The following is a 20,197-nucleotide window of genomic DNA, read 5'->3' on the forward strand; positions in this document are numbered from 1 at the left end:
CGCCCCTCGGTCAACTCGGGCCAAAATTTTTACAAGTCCGGTCGATTCGTATCGACTTCGGGACGCCGCGCATCGCCTCTCGGTCAACTCGAACCAAAATTTACACAAGTGTCCCGTTGCGCCGCATCGGGGGTCCGTCCGACCGCCGTCGTCCTATCGGCCCCGGAACGCAGCACATTGCCTTTCGGTCGACCCGGACGGAAATTTTCACAAGTCCCGCCGTGCCACGGTCGGTTTGCGGGTCCAGCGCCGACTATCACGGGACGCGGCGCATTGCGTTTTCGTCGCCTGGGAAAAAAAAAATTCTTAAGTCCCTTGGGGATCGAGGACGACGGCCGACGGTCGACGTATCATCGGAAGAATAATTGCGGCCTATAATACCGTCGCCGAATCCCGCGACGTACCGAGGGGGTCCACCGGTCCCTCCGGTCGCGCTTGTCGGCCTTACGTTCGCCGACCGGCGATCCGCGCTGCTGCCTCGGATATATCTCGAATGGCAACGGGTACGGGAAAAAAATTTCCTTTTCCAAGTCCTCGCACTTGCATTGCCGTCGCACCCGCTCAGCGAGCAGAGCACGGCCGCGCCGGTTCGCCCGCGACTCGTCCGACATGGGACGAGCGACGCGTCGCGTGACCGGCGTCGAGCCAGCGCTCTGCAAACACAGACACATTGGGGCCTCGTCTGACCGACAAGACGAATCCACAAGCCAAGGGCTGAGTCTCAACAGATCGCAGCGTGGTAACTGCTTCACCGAGTACAACACCCCGCCAGGTACCTAAGACGTCTACAGACGATTCCGAGTCTTGACATCGAACTGGATGACCCATGTTCGACCGTTCGAGGCCAGACCAACGAGCGGAAAGATCCCGACGAAGGCCGAAGACCCCGCCCGGCAAACAGGGCTCGTGCGACGACCGGTCCGTGGACCGGCCACCTAGTAAAGTCACATTGTTTTGAGCCTTTCGACCCACGAGACTCCTCGAAATATCGTTGCCCCCTTTGACTAGAGAGGATACGGCCTTCGAGGCGTTCAGGCATAATCCCACGGATGCCAGCTTCGCACCACCGGCCGCTCGACCAAGTGCGTAAACCAAATGTCCGAACCTGCGGTTCCTCTTGTACTGAGCAGGATAACTATCGCAACGACGAGTCATCAGTAGGGTAAAACTAACCTGTCTCACGACGGTCTAAACCCAGCTCACGTTTCCCATTGGTCGGTGAACAATCCAACGCTTGGCGAATTCTGCTTCGCAATGATAGGAAGAGCCGACATCGAAGGATCAAAAAGCGACGTCGCTATGAACGCTTGGCCGCCACAAGCCAGTTATCCCTGTAGTTAACTTTTCTGACACCCCTTGCTGAAAACTCTTCAAGCCAAAAGGATCGATAGGCCGTGCTTTCGCAGTCTCTATGCGTACTGAACATCGAGATCAAGCCAGCTTTTGCCCTTTTGCTCTACGCGAGGTTTCTGTCCTCGCTGAGCTGGCCTTAGGACACCTGCGTTATTCTTTGACAGATGTACTGCCCCAGTTAAACTCCCCGCCTGGCAGTGTCCTCTAATCGGATCACGCGGGAGTATGATTGACGATCGGCCGAAGCCTCACGCCACTCTTACACGCTTGACTCTAGAACATCGTGACAGCCGGGAGGAAAGTCCTCGACGCACGCGCTCCGCCTAACCGAGTAAGTGAAGAAACGATAAAAGTAGTGGTATTCCACCGACGATGTTGCCACCTCCCACTTATGCTACACCTCTCATGTCTCCTCACAGTGCCAGACTAGAGTCAAGCTCAATAGGGTCTTCTTTCCCCGCTAATTTTTCCAAGCCCGTTCCCTTGGTGGTGATTTCGCTAGATTGTAGATAGGGACAGTGGGAATCTCGTTAATCCATTCATGCGCGTCACTAATGAGATGACGAGGCATTTGGCTATTTGGAAATGCATTGGCGTTTGAATGACAGACGTGGACAAGACAAACACGTGGACAACTTGAACACGTGACACACTGGGAACCGCGGGCCCCTACCTCAGCGACAGGAGCTAGCCGATGCCCTGTAGGGGCTGAGGACGATGTGGACGACGCCTAAAACCAGTCATCTTGTTAAACCGCACCCAGTTGGTGTGTGACCCTTGTAGCACCCGAGTCGTGATCCCTCCGAGGAGCCTGTCCGGTAGCCCGAACGAGCGGAGGCTTTGGTGTGATTGCTCGCACCAAACCCCCCTCCATGTGAGGGTGCACGTGGTCGTCTCGACGTTCGGGACCGGGACCTGTAGGTGCGCAGCTACGCCCTCCAATAGGTCCCGGTTGTCTGCGTGGTAACCCCGCTTTCTGACGTGACTTGTCGAGAGCGGGGTTACGCCTGAGACGACCTGGGCATCGATGATACCCCCGCGCCCCTCCTTGCTCGAGATTATGTCGGGCTTCCGGTTTTCCTCGAAGGTCTCAAACACCCTCTTCCTCTGGATGTTCCAGCCCTTATCCCTGAGGCCAGCAGCTATTGTGGCACAGACCGCGTCATGACGCTTGATCCTGCCTCCGTGCGTCCTCCAACGCTGTTGTATGACGTGCTTAGCGGTCTCCGTAGAGTCGCATCCAGCACGGCAGGTGGTACGCCGGCTGGTGCGCCGCTGCCCTCGTGAGGTACGCACTAGTGTGGGGAGGCAGTTGACGCGGACGTAATGATGCTGCACGTAGTCACGGGCCGGGATGAAGTCGGTCCCGTGGTGGACCCAGTTACTGGACAGAACGCTCGCGGAAGATTCACGGAGCTCCTGTCCGTCCACCGACTCGTGCAGAATCATTGCCCACAGCTGCTGGCGTGCCTTGGCCGACGAGTCGTCTCCCGTTAACATGGTTTTGCGGAGCGTGCGCCGGGCCCAGCCGAGTTTTCGCTTGACCCTTTGACACGCATATGCCGCCCGGGCCGCGGAGAGACTACTTTGGTTCAATCCGCCAAGGCGGCTGATGATCATTGCTGGGATAAGGGTGGTGAGGGAGGGAATACCCAATCCGCCATCCACCGCTGAGGCGTGGAAATAGCCGACCGCCGTGTCGTCGGGGAGCCTAATCCAGACGCGAACCGCACGCCTGGTTTGAATGTCGAGGGACTCGAGCCTTCCTGCCGTAGTCCTACCCAATGCCAGTAGGTGGTAGACCCTGGGTAGCAGGAAGAGCCGCAGCATGGTTAGTCGTTGCCGCGGCTTGTGCGGAGCTTCGGTGATGTGATTCAGCTCCGCTCTAAGCTCGGCCTTGACAGTCGTAAGCCCCCCGGGGCTGAACTCGCCACCCAAATACGTTCATCTTTGAAGCACGCCGGTTTGGGACAGAGGGCCGTCCCGTAGTCGAAATAGCGGTTCGACCACGATCTTGACCTTCTTCGCCTTACCGGCAGGCACCAAAGACAGAGCAGTGCATTTGGATGCGTTGAGTGTCGGCCCCATGCTCGCTGCCGTTTCCTCAACCCTTAAAAGTGCCCTTTGCATTTTCCATTTGGATGCTGTAATAAGGGTCAGGTCGTCCGCGAAGGCGAGACATGAAATCTGCTTGCCTTCGAGGTTGAACCCGACCTCAGAGGGCACGACCGCAAGGATTTTATTTGCGATCAGGTTGAAAAGAATCGGCGAGAGGGGATCTCCTTGCCGGACTCCGCGCCGGACAGGTACCGGTTGGGACATTCTTCTGTCCGCCGCCAGCCTGGTGGTAGCACCTTTCTACAGCTCGGCCGCATAGGTTACCAGACCAGCTGCTAGGCCGAGCTGTCCGACGATCGTTGCGAGCGCAGCGTGGCTTACCGTGTCGAATGCCTTAGCAACATCGAGGGTGGCCACGTGCATCTCGCGTCGCAGCGTGCGGGCCGTCCATAAGATGGAGTCTAGGACGGCCGTATTCTCGGCCGTACCATCGGCCGCAATATAGGCACGCTGCCGATCGTCGGTTAGGTTGGCGGATCTACGACGGACAGCGAGGATGCGATGTAGTTGTCGAATCACTACCGAACCGATCGAAATCGGCCGGTAGTCCCGAGGGTTCTCCGGTACCTTTTTCTTCGGAATTAAGATTGTTCGGCTCTGCAGGAGTTGTCTTGGAATTCCCCCCCCCCCCCAAGCATGACGACATTGTTGAGAAGCGCGCGGATAGATGGCGACACCGCGCGCCACTGCCTCGCCGTGACCATGTCTGGACCGGGTGATGACGACACGGGGACCTTGATGACATCCATCTCCTGAGCGGAGATTCGGTCCCACGTGTACCGTAGCTCGGGTTTTTCGGGCGGGATCCTGGAAGGACCTGGGTCATCCCTTAAGGGGTGCCCCAACAGTGGGCCCCAGTGCGTGACCAACTTGTGTATGGTTGATCGAACTGGGGCCCCCTTCCAGGATCTCCCGAGCCACGTGACGTCTGTTGTTTTTCCACCCGGTCTAGACTCTGGCGTATTGTCGACGGCGCAGTGTCCTCCAAGACGGCGGCTTTCCGTTTCTCTGGCGGATTGGGTTCGCGGTCGGCTCGCGGCGCCTAGATCCAGCTGCAGCGGCTGCAGGGGGAAATACCCTGCCTAACCATTTAATTATGGCGGCGTCTATATTTTCCCAATTTAGAGCATCATCGGCGATGTCGGCCAACTCGTTGGCACGATGATGCTTCTCTTGCCGGGCTGTCTCGATTAGGCGACGTATAGCTCCGGCAAGGTCCTGCCCCCAAGGTGCAGCGGGAGCAGGTACCGCTGGGGTGGGTGGTGATACCCTTGCTGGATCAGCGGAGGAAGAGCGTTGGCGCGGTGATGGCATGGAGCGGCTCCTTCGTCCCCGTAGTCTGGCAGGGGTCCCAGGGGGCGTGTGGGCAGCCTCGGGGTCCCATTGGGCTGCCTTGACCATTCTCCGGTAGTCCGGCCGGCGCCGGTCTCCTTTGATCGCCTCCTGGGTCCTACCGGGGACCAGAGCGAGGAGTGTGGGTTCATAAACCTTACTCCCCGCTCGGTGGCCTGAGCCTCCTCCCGTGCCATCATCCGCAGTTCCTCATCCCTCCACCTTCACTTGGCGCCCGGCAGTTCGATGGCCGCGTTAGCCTCCACAGGGTGTCGTATCCTGCGGTGAACTCCAAGTAGCGAAGTCCTGCTTGCAGTCACCGCGGGCAAACCGCTCGGGTGCTGGTTTAGGGTCGATAGGGTGCGGTTTGTTGTCAGGGACTGGCGTAGGGTCGTCCACTACCCCCACAGCCACCTCCGGGGGATCGGCCAACTCCCCCCGGGTGGTTGTTCCAGCAGGCCCGCCGGGCTGAGGCACTCGGCGAGTTCTGCTTTTAATTTGTTTATTTTGCGGGCCTGCTGAAAGTTATTTGGGCGGGCTGGCAACCCCCCCCCCCCCCCGCCCTTCCTTCCATAAGCCCCCGCCGTTTATCGGCCGCCCGCCGGTAGCCGGTGGGCATATGTCGAGCCGTCTTTGGGCGGCCGACAGCCAACCGTCGATGAGAGAGTCATAGTTACTCCCGCCGTTGACCCGCGCTTGCTTGAATTTCTTCACGTTGACATTCAGAGCACTGATCAGAAATCACACTGCGTCAACACCCGCTAGGGCCATCGCAATGCTTTGTTTCAAATAGACAGTCGGATTCCCCCAGTCCGAGCCAGTTCTGAGCTGACCGTTGGATGGGGGCCGAAGAGGACGACGGCAACAGCGAACCGCCGCCGAAGCCTCGCAGCAGGGAAGATCCGCGGGAGGCCAAGGCACGGGACCGAGCTCGGATCCGGTTCTTACCATCACCTCGCCCAGGCCCGGCACGTCAGCCAAACCCGCTTCCCGACCAAGCCCGACACGCCCCGATTCTCAGAGCCGATCCTTATTCCGAAGTTACGGAACCGATTTGCCGACTTCCCTTACCTACATTAGTCTATCGACAAGAGGCTCTTCACCTTAGAGACCTGCTGTGGATATGGAAACAAACCGGCGCGAGACCTCTACGTGGCCCTGTCTTGGATTTTCAAGGTCCGAGGGGAAGATCCGGACACCGCGGCAACTGCGGTGCTCTTCGCGTTCCAAACCCTATCTCCCTGCTAGAGGATTCCAGGGAACTGGAACGCTTATACAGAAAAAAAAACTCCTTCCGGATCTCCCGACGGCGTCTTCAGGTCTTTTTGGGTTACCCCGACGAACTCTCTTGCGAGGGCCCGACTTGTAAACGGGTCCGCTGCCGGGTTCCGGAATAGGAACCGGATTCCCTTTCGCCCGACGGGTGTGTCACGTTTCAAACCGCGCGCGCCCACGCCGGGGGGAACGCCGAGCGAGGCCCGACGTTTGCACAATCACCGGCGTCACGACGCGCGTGTCAGTGATAGAAATACACCAACATCGTCATCGGATTTCTCCTAGGGCTTAGGATCGACTGACTCGTGTTCAACGGCTGTTCACACGGACCCCTTCTCCACGTCAGTCCTCCAGGGCCTCGCTGGAGTGTTTGCTACCTCTACCAAGATCTGCACCGACAGCGGCTCCAGGCAGGCTCACGCCCAGACCCTTCTGCGCACACCGCCGCGACCCTCCTACTCGTCAGGGCTTCATAACGGCCTGGGCCGCCTCGTATGCCGCTGACGGCCGAGTATAGGCGCGACGCTTTAGCGCCATCCATTTCCAGGCGTAATTCACGATCTTTCGGGTCCCAACGTGTACGATCTGGGTGCGCCTCTTCTCGCAGTGAGAACGAGACGCCCCGGGAGTGCGGGGCCGCATCGTGACGCGGCCCATCCTCTCTCAGTCACCGCTGTGTTGACCTTTACTTTCATTTCGCCGTAAGGTTTGCTCGTCCTAATGACTCGCGCACATGTTAGACTCCTTGGTCCGTGTTCCAAGACGAGTCCTGAAAGTACCCAAAGCAATAGCGTCGCCGACCGGTATTTAATGATTCGAACGATCCAGCCAGAGGACACTGCCAGCCAACAGCTGGCCGGGCCCGTGGACGGCGCTAGGTCCGACCACCGGAAATCGCTGACCGCGCTTGCGGCAGGCCCGACGCAGTTTAATGCGGCTCTATACGGTGCGGGTACCGACGGGCAGCCGGACGGGCAACCGGGGGTCTGCCCCGACAAGAACGCCGAGACAGGCAGCCGACCGGGCCTTAGACCGACACCCAACGGGTCGCGACGTCCTACTGGGGGGGAAGTGCACGCCGGCGCCGCCGGACATTGCAACGCAACCGAGTGCCGTGGACGCGAGGTCCCGACATCACGAGCCACGGCGAAGCTTGCGTCGCTGACGTTGAATCTTCCCGTTCGATCTTTCGGGTTTCTCAGGTTCACCCCTGAACGGTTTCACGCACTCTTGAACTCTCTCTTCAAAGTTCTTTTTAACTTTCCCTCACGTTACTTGTTCCCCATCGGTCTCGTGGTCATATTTAGCCTTATATCGAGTTCACCACCCACTTAGAGCTGCACTCTTAAGCAACCCGACTCTGAGGGGAGATCCTCCCGTGGCGCGTCCCGGTCACTACGGGCCTGGCACCCTATGCGGGTAAGTGGCCCCATTCAAGATGGACAAGATGGACGCGGGCCGACGCCCCGGGATGAGTAGATCCTCCCAAACACTACATTTCCCGGCGGCATAACCGCGGGATTCAGTGCTGGGCTGTTTCCTGTTCGCTCGCCGCTACTAAGAAAATCCGAGTTAGTTTCTTTTCCTCCGCTTAGTAATATGCTCAAGTTCAGCGGGTAGTCTCGCCTGCTCTAAGGTCGTCGTAAGATTGCTAGTCCGTCTTCGGCGACGGTCGTTCGTTCAAGAACAGCACCGTCGACACGGACGAGGACACAACGTATATCTTTCATACGTTCGAGTCACGGAAACGACGGTAAACACGCTTGCCGTACGAGAGACTCGAGAGCCTCCCGCGGCGAAACGTAGAACGGAACTTGTTCACATGAGAGGCAAACCGACCGCGCGCGGTCTGTGTGTCGCCGTGCCGAATTCGTTCGATCTCTCGACTATCGCTAGCACCGGAACGTGACGAACGGCAGCGACAGCTCGACCCCGCGAACTGCGGCGACGCGTCGTGACCGTGACATACGTGTTCGTTTGAGGCGACGCGACATGTTGCCGCGCGACCGGTGCGCGACACGGGCTGCGAACGCCCGGTCATTTGCTCGCGAAGGCACGGTGCGCTTTTCCCCCGAAGGGGTTTTCGCAGCACCGTTGCCGACGAAGCAGTCTGTCGTTGTTAAACGACCCTCAGCCGGGCGTGGTCCGGGAATTGTATCCGTGGACCGCAATGTGCATTCGAAATGTCGATGTTAATGTGTCCTGCAGTTCACAAGTTAACGCGCAATTAGCTGCGTTCTTCATCGACCCACGAGCCAAGTGATTTACCGTTCAGGGTAATCATATATGTGAATTTTGCATTAGAAATGCTAAAATTACGGTTGTTACCGGCTTTCTGTGGTCGTGAGCGCGGCGCCGCGTGCGTCGGCCCTTGCGCGGTTGCGCGCGGGAAGGAACGCGCGCCGCGCGTCAAATTTCGTTCGTGCGATAGTTCAGGAGCCGACGTCGCCTCGAGTTCACGGGTCGTTGCTGCCGGGATGAACCGGCGCCGGACCCAATCGGCTCGATTGACGAATGCAAACGATTGACGACGGACGGCAGTGGGCCGCGTCAGCGAGTCCCGGGCATCGCTGCCCTCGACGCTGACGCGAGCTTCCTCGTACGGGCAGAAATTCTCTCCGAAGCCTACCGCATTCGCGGCCTGCGTCCGGGGTGTAACGGCGTTGCACCGAGGACACCCGGGCGCAGACAGGCTGCCCGCAAAGAAGAGCTGAGACCAGCTTCGCACGTCTCTCTGGTACGACCTGACTGGGTCGAAGGAGTCGAGGCGGACCGCGAAGCAGTCCCCTCTCGGCACCGAGTCGGCCGGAGGCGCAAACAACCCGCCGCTGCTCCGCGCTGGACGCGGAGCGACGGGTCGACGCCTCGGCGCGAGTCGGTCGTCGGGCGGTTTCAGCCGGCGACTGCGCTCGTCGCGACCGCGACGAACGCCTGACCCATCGGATCCAGCGTGAGCACCGCGTTCGTTGTCACGACGATTGTGTTGCGCGCCGCGGCAACCGGGCCCGACCGTTACGTCATTCAAAGTTTTGTGAAATATTGTTCGCGACACGTGGGCGTGACACGCCGTTCTCGCGGCGAGACAGCCCCGCGCGCTTACGAGTCGCTGCTTTGGCAGTACGAAACGTTAATGATCCTTCCGCAGGTACACTTACGGAAACCTTGTTACGACTTCTACTTCCTCTGAATAATCAAGTTTGGTCATCTTCCCGTCAACATCGGCAATGCCGAGACATTGCCGCGTACCATTCCGAAGACCCCACCAAATCATCAAATCGGCAGTAGCGACGGGCGGTGTGTACAAAGGGCAGGGACATAATCAACGCGAGCTTATGACTCGCGCTTACTGGGAATTTCTTGTTCATGGGGAATGATTGCAAGCCCCAATCCCTAGCACGAAGGAGGTTTAGTGGGTTACCCGGGCCTTTCGGCCAGGGAAGACACGCTGATTCCTTCAGTGTAGCGCGCGTGCGGCCCAGAACATCTAAGGGCATCACAGACCTGTTATTGCTCAATCTCGGGCGGCTAGAAGCCGCATATCCTTTAGAGAAAATTTATTTGTACGCCGGTAGTAAAAACCGCCCGACCGAGGCCGGGGGCCTTCGAGATACCGGAAGGTACGCCTACTTAGCAGGCTAGAGTCGCGTTTGTTATCGAAATTAACCAGACAAATCGCATCACCAACTAAGAACGACCATGCACCACCACCCACCGAATCAAGAAAGAGCTCTCAATCTGTCAATCCTCCCAGTGTCCGGGCCTGGTGAGGTTTCCCGTGTTGAGTCAAATTAAGTCGCAGGCTCCACTTCTGGTGGTGCCCTTCAATTCCTTCCAGTTTCAGCTTTGCAACCATACTTCCCCTGGAACCCAAAAGCTTTAGTTTCCCGGAAGTTGCCCGCCGTGTCATCGGAGGAACTTCGGCGGATCGCTAGCTGGCATCGTTTATGGTTAGAACTGGGGCGGTACCTGATCGCCTTCGAACCTCTAATGTTTTGTCGGAAATTGACCACCAGGATTAATTCCCGTACTTCCCTTTCATCTTGAAATTATTACTTGTAACAATTATTGATATGGGCAAGGTTAGGTATTTTAAATAAATCCACTCGGTTTGGGAGTCGATCAAGGATGGTTTATTACCCTAGAGGAGGAAAACCTCAGCAGGAACTGAGTAAAAACCTCCTCGAAATCGTGTACAATGTATGTGAATGAATGTTAGATTTATGAGTGGATGTGTGCACTGGATGTATCTAGAGAGAGAATTGTGACGCTTCGAGTGAAGACACAATAGGGGTGAGCTCAACCGCCTTATAAGATGCTAGTGTGGAAGCTAGTGACACGATAATTATCAAGGCGATAATCAATTCCCCAGTGGGAATACAAGAGAGAGATGGAACGGCCGAGAGGCGCTATTTCAATAGCCGAGAGGCACTATTTGAATGGCCGAGAGGCGCTATGTCATGGAGTGACGACGAGTGTCGACCCCCTTATGCCGCAGTGGCGTTGTCTCAGTTATGTATTAACACAACCATCGTGACAAATACTACTTAGCGTCAGTTCAAATCAGAGATTCGAATTATAGGCTCATCAAATTGGAGAGGAGCCTGAGTGCTGTCTGGCTCACGCGTATCAAGCAACTACTCGTGCCAGCACGTGTTGACCCGGCGTTTCTCCGACTTACTGTACTGCGCATGTCAGGTAGCCATTGTTTTCGAGTTCTGCACAGATTTGAAGGTGTGTGTCACACGTCATCACATACGCGTATCTCAATACAAATAACTCTGCCGTGTAGGCACGATACACGCCAAATACAAGTAACTCTGCCGTGTAGGCACGATATATCTAACTTTCGTTCTTGATTGAAGAAAATATTTTTGACAAATGCCTTCGCTTCTGTCCGTCTTGCGACGATCCAATAATTTCACCTCTAACGTCGCAATACGAATGCCCTAATCTGTCCATATTATTCATTACCTCGGAGTTCCGAAAACCAACAAAATGGAACCGAGGTCCTATTCCATTATTCCATGCACACAGTATTCAGGCGAGAATAGCCTGCTTTAAGCACTCTAATTTGTTCAAAGTGAACGTACCGGCCTACCTCGACACTCAGTGAAGAGCACCGCGATGGGATATTATTCGGGCCGCCCCGGATGGCCAAGCCCACCGGTAGGACGTCCCACAATCATGTCAGTTAGACACCGCGAGCGGTGAACCGACAGCGTGGAACACAAATTCAACCACAAGCTTTTTAACAGCAACAACTTGAATATATGCTATTGGAGCTGGAATTACCGCGGCTCCTGGCACCAGACTTGCCCTCTAATGGATCCTTGTTGAAGGATTCAAAGTGTACTCATTCCGATTACGGGGCCTCGGATGAGTTCCGTATCGTTATTTTTCGTCACCACCTCCCCGTGCCGGGAGTGGGTAATTTGCGCGCCTGCTGCCTTCCTTGGATGTGGTAGCCGTTTCTCAGGCTCCCTCTCCGGAATCGAACTCTGATTCCCCGTTACCCGTTAAAACCATGGTAGGCGCAGAGCCTACCATCGACAGTTGATAAGGCAGACATTTGAAAAAAGCGTCGCCGGTACGAGACCGTGCGATCAGCCCAAAGTTATTTAGAGTCACCAAGGTAAACGGCGGACAGGACTCACCCTCCGCCGATTGGTTTTGATCTAATGAAAGCATTTCTTCCATCTCTGGTCGGAACTCTGTTTGCATGTGTTAGCTCTAGAATTACCACAGTTATCTAAGTAAATGCGTGTACAATCTAAGAAACCATAACTGATTTAATGAGCTATTTGCGGTTTCACCTCAATTTGGCTTGCACTCAGACATGCATGGCTTGATCTTTGAGACAAGCATATGGCTACTGGCAGGATCGACCACGGAGTTCCGATACAAAATCTCAGCTCGGACGTGCGCCACTCATCGCCGACCGGGTCTTTTAGCCCGGTCAGCCGCGCGTCTACTGTGTGTTCCGGGACTACCGAGTAGTGTAGTTATAAAAGTTCTGGCCCACCCCCCCCCCACTTCCCCCTCCTTCCTTCCCCCCTTGCTCTCCCCTCTGCGCTGAATCCGCGGTGCTACCCTCCCCCCTCCCGCGGATCCGCGGCGCTACCCCCTCCCCCCCCGAATCCGCGGAGCTACGCCTCCTCCGCGAATCCGCGGCGCTACCCCTCCCCCGTTGATCATTTTCGCGGCCGCAAGATGGCTTTTCTCAAGGGATTTGACACACACATACACACAAAATAGTTCTTGTCGAGACTTGTTTTCCGCCGAACGTCATAAACCTAAGTATTCGGGGCCCCGATTTTTTATACCTGCACCACCTGCTTCTTGCTGACCGATTTTCATTACATGCTTGGGAAACTATACGTTGCTACAAATCAATGGTTAGAATCATTTGAAAAAGAATGTGAAAGATTTGAAATCACGGAACATAGAAAAAAATTGAAATGCTTCAAAATTTCCTTGACAAAAATGTCCTGGATTGGCATAGTTTTATGGTTATCAAGGAGACAATAGATTAAGGGGTCAGGCGGGTTTCAAAAGCTCAAAATAGGTACATTTTCATGAATTTTTTTTCATTTAATCAAAAGAATATTTCATTCTATCAATTCAACAAATAACAGATACATATGTAAGTTTGACCTTATCAAACTTAATCTCCCAGTCGAGTACATGACAGAACTGTTATGTACACGACTGAAGGAGACGTCGAGTGGAGGACACAGAGTGGGAGCAAGAGAGTCGCTCGCTAGCGGACATACGGCATAGTCCTGTACAGAAAACTTAGAAATATAGAATCACTACGAGATACCGACAATTGTGTTGATTCAGGTGCGGTACTAAAGTTAATGTAATATTATTTAATTGTAAACGTCAACTTATATTTTGTGTGTTTTAATTACAGTTATTTTACTGCAACTTCACGTGTCGTAATTTCTCCACCTTTCCTCGAAATTACCAAGTCTCTGATTTCGAAACTTACAAATCAACACAATGGGTGATATAAAGGCGATATTCCACTTCGCATCTGAGGCGGCAGATACCAAAACGACTGTAGTTAAAGTCAAGACGATCCAATTGGTGGGCCAACCAGAAATTTTTCAATTTCTTTGAGAGCTGCAAACGAGTGAACAACACCCACAACTTTTTGAAAACGCTGTGACAAAAGGAGTCGTCAAAAGTTTGAGGACACGCAACAAGTTCCGAAAAGTGGTCATAACCCTGGTAGAAGGTAGACTGAAAGAAACTTATTTAGACGACGAAGGTAATGTTGTTTTCAACGGTTATTATCTAGAAGAATCCCAGGATAACTCACCGACCGCAGCGCAAAATCCTACTACTGAAAAACCAATCCATTCAGTTGCGAAAAACATGATATTAGAAAAATTTAATGGGAAGAATTTCAATGCTGAATCATGGATAGATATGTTTGAGACAGAATGCAAAAGGCTCGATATAAAGGAAAACAGATTCCCAGAAGTTTTGAGGCTATTCTTAGAGGGTCCAGCTTTGGAATGGTTTGCAATATTCCTAAAAACAAACTCATTGTCACACGCCTGGGAACTCTGGAATCATTCATTCGTAGACACGTTCGGACAAAAGTCATGGTCCGAAATCGCGTACGCTTACACATTTAAATATTTAAACGGTTCATTTTTGGAATTTGCATTAAAAAAAAGAAACATATTACTAGACGTGGATCCGAATTTAACTATCAGTTCTCAAATAAACCTGATAGTGATAACGTTACCTAACTTTATTAGAACACGGTTAAATAAAAAAAATTTAACGAACATGGAGGATTTAATGTCGACACTTAGGCAAATAGACCCTATGAAAAGTAAATATAATAACAACTCGAGTGAGAGAAACGAAGATAATCATAAGACTCAAAACAAACACAATCCATGCTCGTACTGCGAAAGTGTAGGTTTCCCAAATAGATTTCATCCAGAGCAATTGTGCCGCACGAAAATAACACACCAAAAAATAAATAAAAACGGAAAAATTAAAGTAGCAAACAATATAGAAATTCAGGATGCGATTGCTTGTACGAAAGAAGCAAAAAACGAATAGTGACCCCACTTATAAAACTAAAAATTCTGATAAATAATGAACCAACCATCGGTCTGTATGATTCGGGAGCAAATATATCTCTGATGAACCATAAGTTTTGGAAAAAACAGAATTTGAATAAAAATATAAGCGGGGATAGAAATATAGAGACGATTTCAGGCATGTCAAAAGAAGAAGGTGTGATTACCCTGCCAGTAACGATATTTAACATTACGAAACAATTTACATTTTTTATAATTAAAAGCAATTCATTCAGAGATGATGTACTGCTAGGTTTAGATTGTATAAAAGATTTCAAACTTTGTCAAGATGAAAACCTGAGAATATGGCAAAAAAATGATGGAGAAGAAAAACAAAAGAAGAAAGAAGATTCCAGAGCGAATAAAAATGTAATAAATAGCATCAACTCGGAGCATAATAGTTTGGAAAATCTAATGACGAAACACAAAAAAATTTTCGCAAAAGAGAAATTCGATATTGGGACAGTAAAAAACTACGAAGTAACGATAAAACTAACGGAAAATAAATATATAGCAAAAAAACCATATAAATGCTCAATTCAAGATAAAATTGAAATAGAAAGCCAAATTAAACAATTATTGAAGACGGGATTGATAGAGGAATCATGTAGCCCATACGCCGCACCAGTTACATTAGTATATAAGAAGGAAGAAGCAAGAAAATCTCGCTTATGTATCGACTACAGAGAGCTGAACAAAATAGTGGTCCCAGAAAGTCAACCTTTTCCGAGAATCGAGGACTTAACGTTACGAGCAAGAAACTGTAAATATTTCACAAAGCTAGACGTGAACTCGGCGTTTTGGTCGATTCCGTTACGTATGAAAGACAGGTACAAAACAGCATTCGTAACCCATCATGGGCACTGGCAATGGTGTTGTTTACCATTCGGGTTAAAATCATCACCGGCAATTTTCCAACGAATCATGTCAAGCATAATAAGGAAAAATCAGTTAGAGGCCTTCGCCGTAAATTACATTGATGATATCTTGATTTATTCAAAAGACTACAGGGATCATATGAGACATATTGAACTGACATTGAAAGCCCTACAAGAACAGGGAGTCAAATTAAACCTAGAAAAGTGTGTGTTTACACAAAACAAAATAACATATTTGGGTCACGAAATAGGAAATAATTATATAAGACCGTTAAACGATAATGTAATTGCTATTAAGAATTTTCCAACACCACAGACAAGGAAACGCATTAGACAATTCCTGGGGAAAATAAATTTTTACCTGGAATATATTCCCAGATCAACAATACTTCTGGAGCCACTCCATAATCTATTGAGGAAAAACATAGAATTTAAATGGTCAGAATGTTGCCAAGAGAGTTTCAAAAAAATAAAAGATTATTTATGCTCAGACCCGATTCTGGCAATATTTGACCCAGCCATCCCAATAAAGATGTATACCGATGCCTGCCTACAAGGAGTCGGGGCAATATTAAAACAAAACCAACCAGATGGACAGATAAAACCAGTATTTTTCTTCTCACGCAAATTAACAGAATCACAAAAGACAAAAAGAGCAATCTATATTGAGTGTCTTGCTATAAAAGAGGCAATTTTATATTGGCAATACTATCTGATAGGACAAAAATTTACGGTTTTCACAGACCACAAACCACTGGAAAACTTCAATATAAAAAAATGTAATGATCCAGAATTGAGACAAATTTTAAATTACCTGTCTCAATTCGACTTTGAAATACAATATAACCCGGGAAAAAATAACTTAGAGGCAGATTGTTTATCACGTAACCCAGTATTAGAAGTAGACACTAGAGAAGATGAAACATCAAGAATAAAAATAGTAAACTCTCTAAAACTAGATGAAATCATTGACAATCAAAAACAATTAAAGCTTGATAATAAATACGAAATTGAAGATAATATAATTTATAAAACAATGAATAATAGAAGAAAAATTTGGTTAACTGAGGAATTTGGCATTGAATTGATCAAACATATACATAACAAACAAGGACATATAGGAACAAAACAATTAACATTAACAATTACCCACAAAATCTATTTCAAAAATATGCATAAACACATAAAAACGATATGTCGCTCCTGTGAAACTTGTATAAAGAATAAAACTAGAATCGGTCACTTCGAAGCTCCACTATCACAACTGGGCCCAGCCTCCGAACCATTCGAAATCGTGGCATTAGACATAATAGGAGGCTTTGCAGGCAATAAAAGCACAAAAAGATATCTACACTTGCTGATTGATCATTTCACGAGATATGCTTTTATTTCGACGTCAAAAACGCAAACCGCAAAAGACTTTATAAAATTAGTAGACCAAATAAAAAATAAGAACGAAATACAGACTTTACTTACAGATCAATACGCAGGGATTAATTCAAGAGAGTTTAAACAACACTTAAAAACTAGAAAGATAAACTTAGTCTTCACCGCAGTAGATTGTGCTTTCTCTAATGGTCTCAATGAAAGAACCAATCAAACGCTTGTCAATAGGATAAGATGCAAAATATTTGAGAACAAAAATCGTCCATGGTCCACCATAGCAGAAGAATGTGTGGAAGAATACAATAACACTATCCACAGTTCAACAGGATTTACACCGAATTATTTACTAACTGGAAGAGATAAGTCAATCTTACCAAGCGAACTCAATCACAATAACGAAGATAAACTGAAGGATAACAGATTAATAGCGTATCAAAATTCAAAAAAGATTCACGAACAGAATAAAACCTACTATGATAAAAATAAGGTTAATATCGAGTACAACGTAGGAGACTTAGTATATATACAAAATAGTAACAAGTTAAACAGAAACAAATTAGACCCGATTAGAACAGGTCCTTATAAAATAAAAAAAAAAATATCTAACTTAATATATATGATAGGCAGGGGACAAAAAAATGAATCCCAGATTTTCCATGCGAGCAAACTAATTCCCTACCACTTATCTCCCAAACCTTCGGCACGAAGGGGGGGGATGTAAGTTTGACCTTATCAAACTTAATCTCCCAGTCGAGTACATGACAGAACTGTTATGTACACGACTGAAGGAGACGTCGAGTGGAGGACACAGAGTGGGAGCAAGAGAGTCGCTCGCTAGCGGACATACGGCATAGTCCTGTACAGAAAACTTAGAAATATAGAATCACTACGAGATACCGACAATTGTCTTGATTCAGGTGCGGTACTAAAGTTAATGTAATATTATTTAATTGTAAACGTCAACTTATATTTTGTGTGTTTTAATTACAGTTATTTTACTGCAACTTCACGTGTCGTAATTTCTCCACCTTTCCTCGAAATTACCAAGTCTCTGATTTCGAAACTTACAAATCAACACAATGGGTGATATAAAGGCGATATTCCACTTCGCATCTGAGGCGGCAGATACCAAAACGACTGTAGTTAAAGTCAAGACGATCCAATTGGTGGGCCAACCAGAAATTTTTCAATTTCTTTGAGAGCTGCAAACGAGTGAACAACACCCACAACTTTTTGAAAACGCTGTGACAAAAGGAGTCGTCAAAAGTTTGAGGACACGCAACAAGTTCCGAAAAGTGGTCATAACCCTGGTAGAAGGTAGACTGAAAGAAACTTATTTAGACGACGAAGGTAATGTTGTTTTCAACGGTTATTATCTAGAAGAATCCCAGGATAACTCACCGACCGCAGCGCAAAATCCTACTACTGAAAAACCAATCCATTCAGTTGCGAAAAACATGATATTAGAAAAATTTAATGGGAAGAATTTCAATGCTGAATCATGGATAGATATGTTTGAGACAGAATGCAAAAGGCTCGATATAAAGGAAAACAGATTCCCAGAAGTTTTGAGGCTATTCTTAGAGGGTCCAGCTTTGGAATGGTTTGCAATATTCCTAAAAACAAACTCATTGTCACACGCCTGGGAACTCTGGAATCATTCATTCGTAGACACGTTCGGACAAAAGTCATGGTCCGAAATCGCGTACGCTTACACATTTAAATATTTAAACGGTTCATTTTTGGAATTTGCATTAAAAAAAAGAAACATATTACTAGACGTGGATCCGAATTTAACTATCAGTTCTCAAATAAACCTGATAGTGATAACGTTACCTAACTTTATTAGAACACGGTTAAATAAAAAAAATTTAACGAACATGGAGGATTTAATGTCGACACTTAGGCAAATAGACCCTATGAAAAGTAAATATAATAACAACTCGAGTGAGAGAAACGAAGATAATCATAAGACTCAAAACAAACACAATCCATGCTCGTACTGCGAAAGTGTAGGTTTCCCAAATAGATTTCATCCAGAGCAATTGTGCCGCACGAAAATAACACACCAAAAAATAAATAAAAACGGAAAAATTAAAGTAGCAAACAATATAGAAATTCAGGATGCGATTGCTTGTACGAAAGAAGCAAAAAACGAATAGTGACCCCACTTATAAAACTAAAAATTCTGATAAATAATGAACCAACCATCGGTCTGTATGATTCGGGAGCAAATATATCTCTGATGAACCATAAGTTTTGGAAAAAACAGAATTTGAATAAAAATATAAGCGGGGATAGAAATATAGAGACGATTTCAGGCATGTCAAAAGAAGAAGGTGTGATTACCCTGCCAGTAACGATATTTAACATTACGAAACAATTTACATTTTTTATAATTAAAAGCAATTCATTCAGAGATGATGTACTGCTAGGTTTAGATTGTATAAAAGATTTCAAACTTTGTCAAGATGAAAACCTGAGAATATGGCAAAAAAATGATGGAGAAGAAAAACAAAAGAAGAAAGAAGATTCCAGAGCGAATAAAAATGTAATAAATAGCATCAACTCGGAGCATAATAGTTTGGAAAATCTAATGACGAAACACAAAAAAATTTTCGCAAAAGAGAAATTCGATATTGGGACAGTAAAAAACTACGAAGTAACGATAAAACTAACGGAAAATAAATATATAGCAAAAAAACCATATAAATGCTCAATTCAAGATAAAATTGAAATAGAAAGCCAAATTAAACAATTATTGAAGACGGGATTGATAGAGGAATCATGTAGCCCATACGCCGCACCAGTTACATTAGTATATAAGAAGGAAGAAGCAAGAAAATCTCGCTTATGTATCGACTACAGAGAGCTGAACAAAATAGTGGTCCCAGAAAGTCAACCTTTTCCGAGAATCGAGGACTTAACGTTACGAGCAAGAAACTGTAAATATTTCACAAAGCTAGACGTGAACTCGGCGTTTTGGTCGATTCCGTTACGTATGAAAGACAGGTACAAAACAGCATTCGTAACCCATCATGGGCACTGGCAATGGTGTTGTTTACCATTCGGGTTAAAATCATCACCGGCAATTTTCCAACGAATCATGTCAAGCATAATAAGGAAAAATCAGTTAGAGGCCTTCGCCGTAAATTACATTGATGATATCTTGATTTATTCAAAAGACTACAGGGATCATATGAGACATATTGAACTGACATTGAAAGCCCTACAAGAACAGGGAGTCAAATTAAACCTAGAAAAGTGTGTGTTTACACAAAACAAAATAACATATTTGGGTCACGAAATAGGAAATAATTATATAAGACCGTTAAACGATAATGTAATTGCTATTAAGAATTTTCCAACACCACAGACAAGGAAACGCATTAGACAATTCCTGGGGAAAATAAATTTTTACCTGGAATATATTCCCAGATCAACAATACTTCTGGAGCCACTCCATAATCTATTGAGGAAAAACATAGAATTTAAATGGTCAGAATGTTGCCAAGAGAGTTTCAAAAAAATAAAAGATTATTTATGCTCAGACCCGATTCTGGCAATATTTGACCCAGCCATCCCAATAAAGATGTATACCGATGCCTGCCTACAAGGAGTCGGGGCAATATTAAAACAAAACCAACCAGATGGACAGATAAAACCAGTATTTTTCTTCTCACGCAAATTAACAGAATCACAAAAGACAAAAAGAGCAATCTATATTGAGTGTCTTGCTATAAAAGA

The 20,197-nt window shown here is 48.3% G+C and overlaps 2 pseudogenes; both read right to left on the reverse strand.

Moving 5' to 3' along the window:
- Positions 1-694: 694 nt before the first annotated feature.
- LOC124304228 (uncharacterized) lies at positions 695-7,718 on the reverse strand (annotated as a pseudogene).
- Positions 7,719-8,202: 484 nt separating this feature from the next.
- LOC124304266 (uncharacterized) lies at positions 8,203-8,357 on the reverse strand (annotated as a pseudogene).
- Positions 8,358-20,197: the final 11,840 nt, after the last annotated feature.

Source organism: Neodiprion virginianus, chromosome 4 (genome assembly GCF_021901495.1).
Source record: "Neodiprion virginianus isolate iyNeoVirg1 chromosome 4, iyNeoVirg1.1, whole genome shotgun sequence".
NCBI lineage: Eukaryota > Metazoa > Arthropoda > Insecta > Hymenoptera > Diprionidae > Neodiprion > Neodiprion virginianus.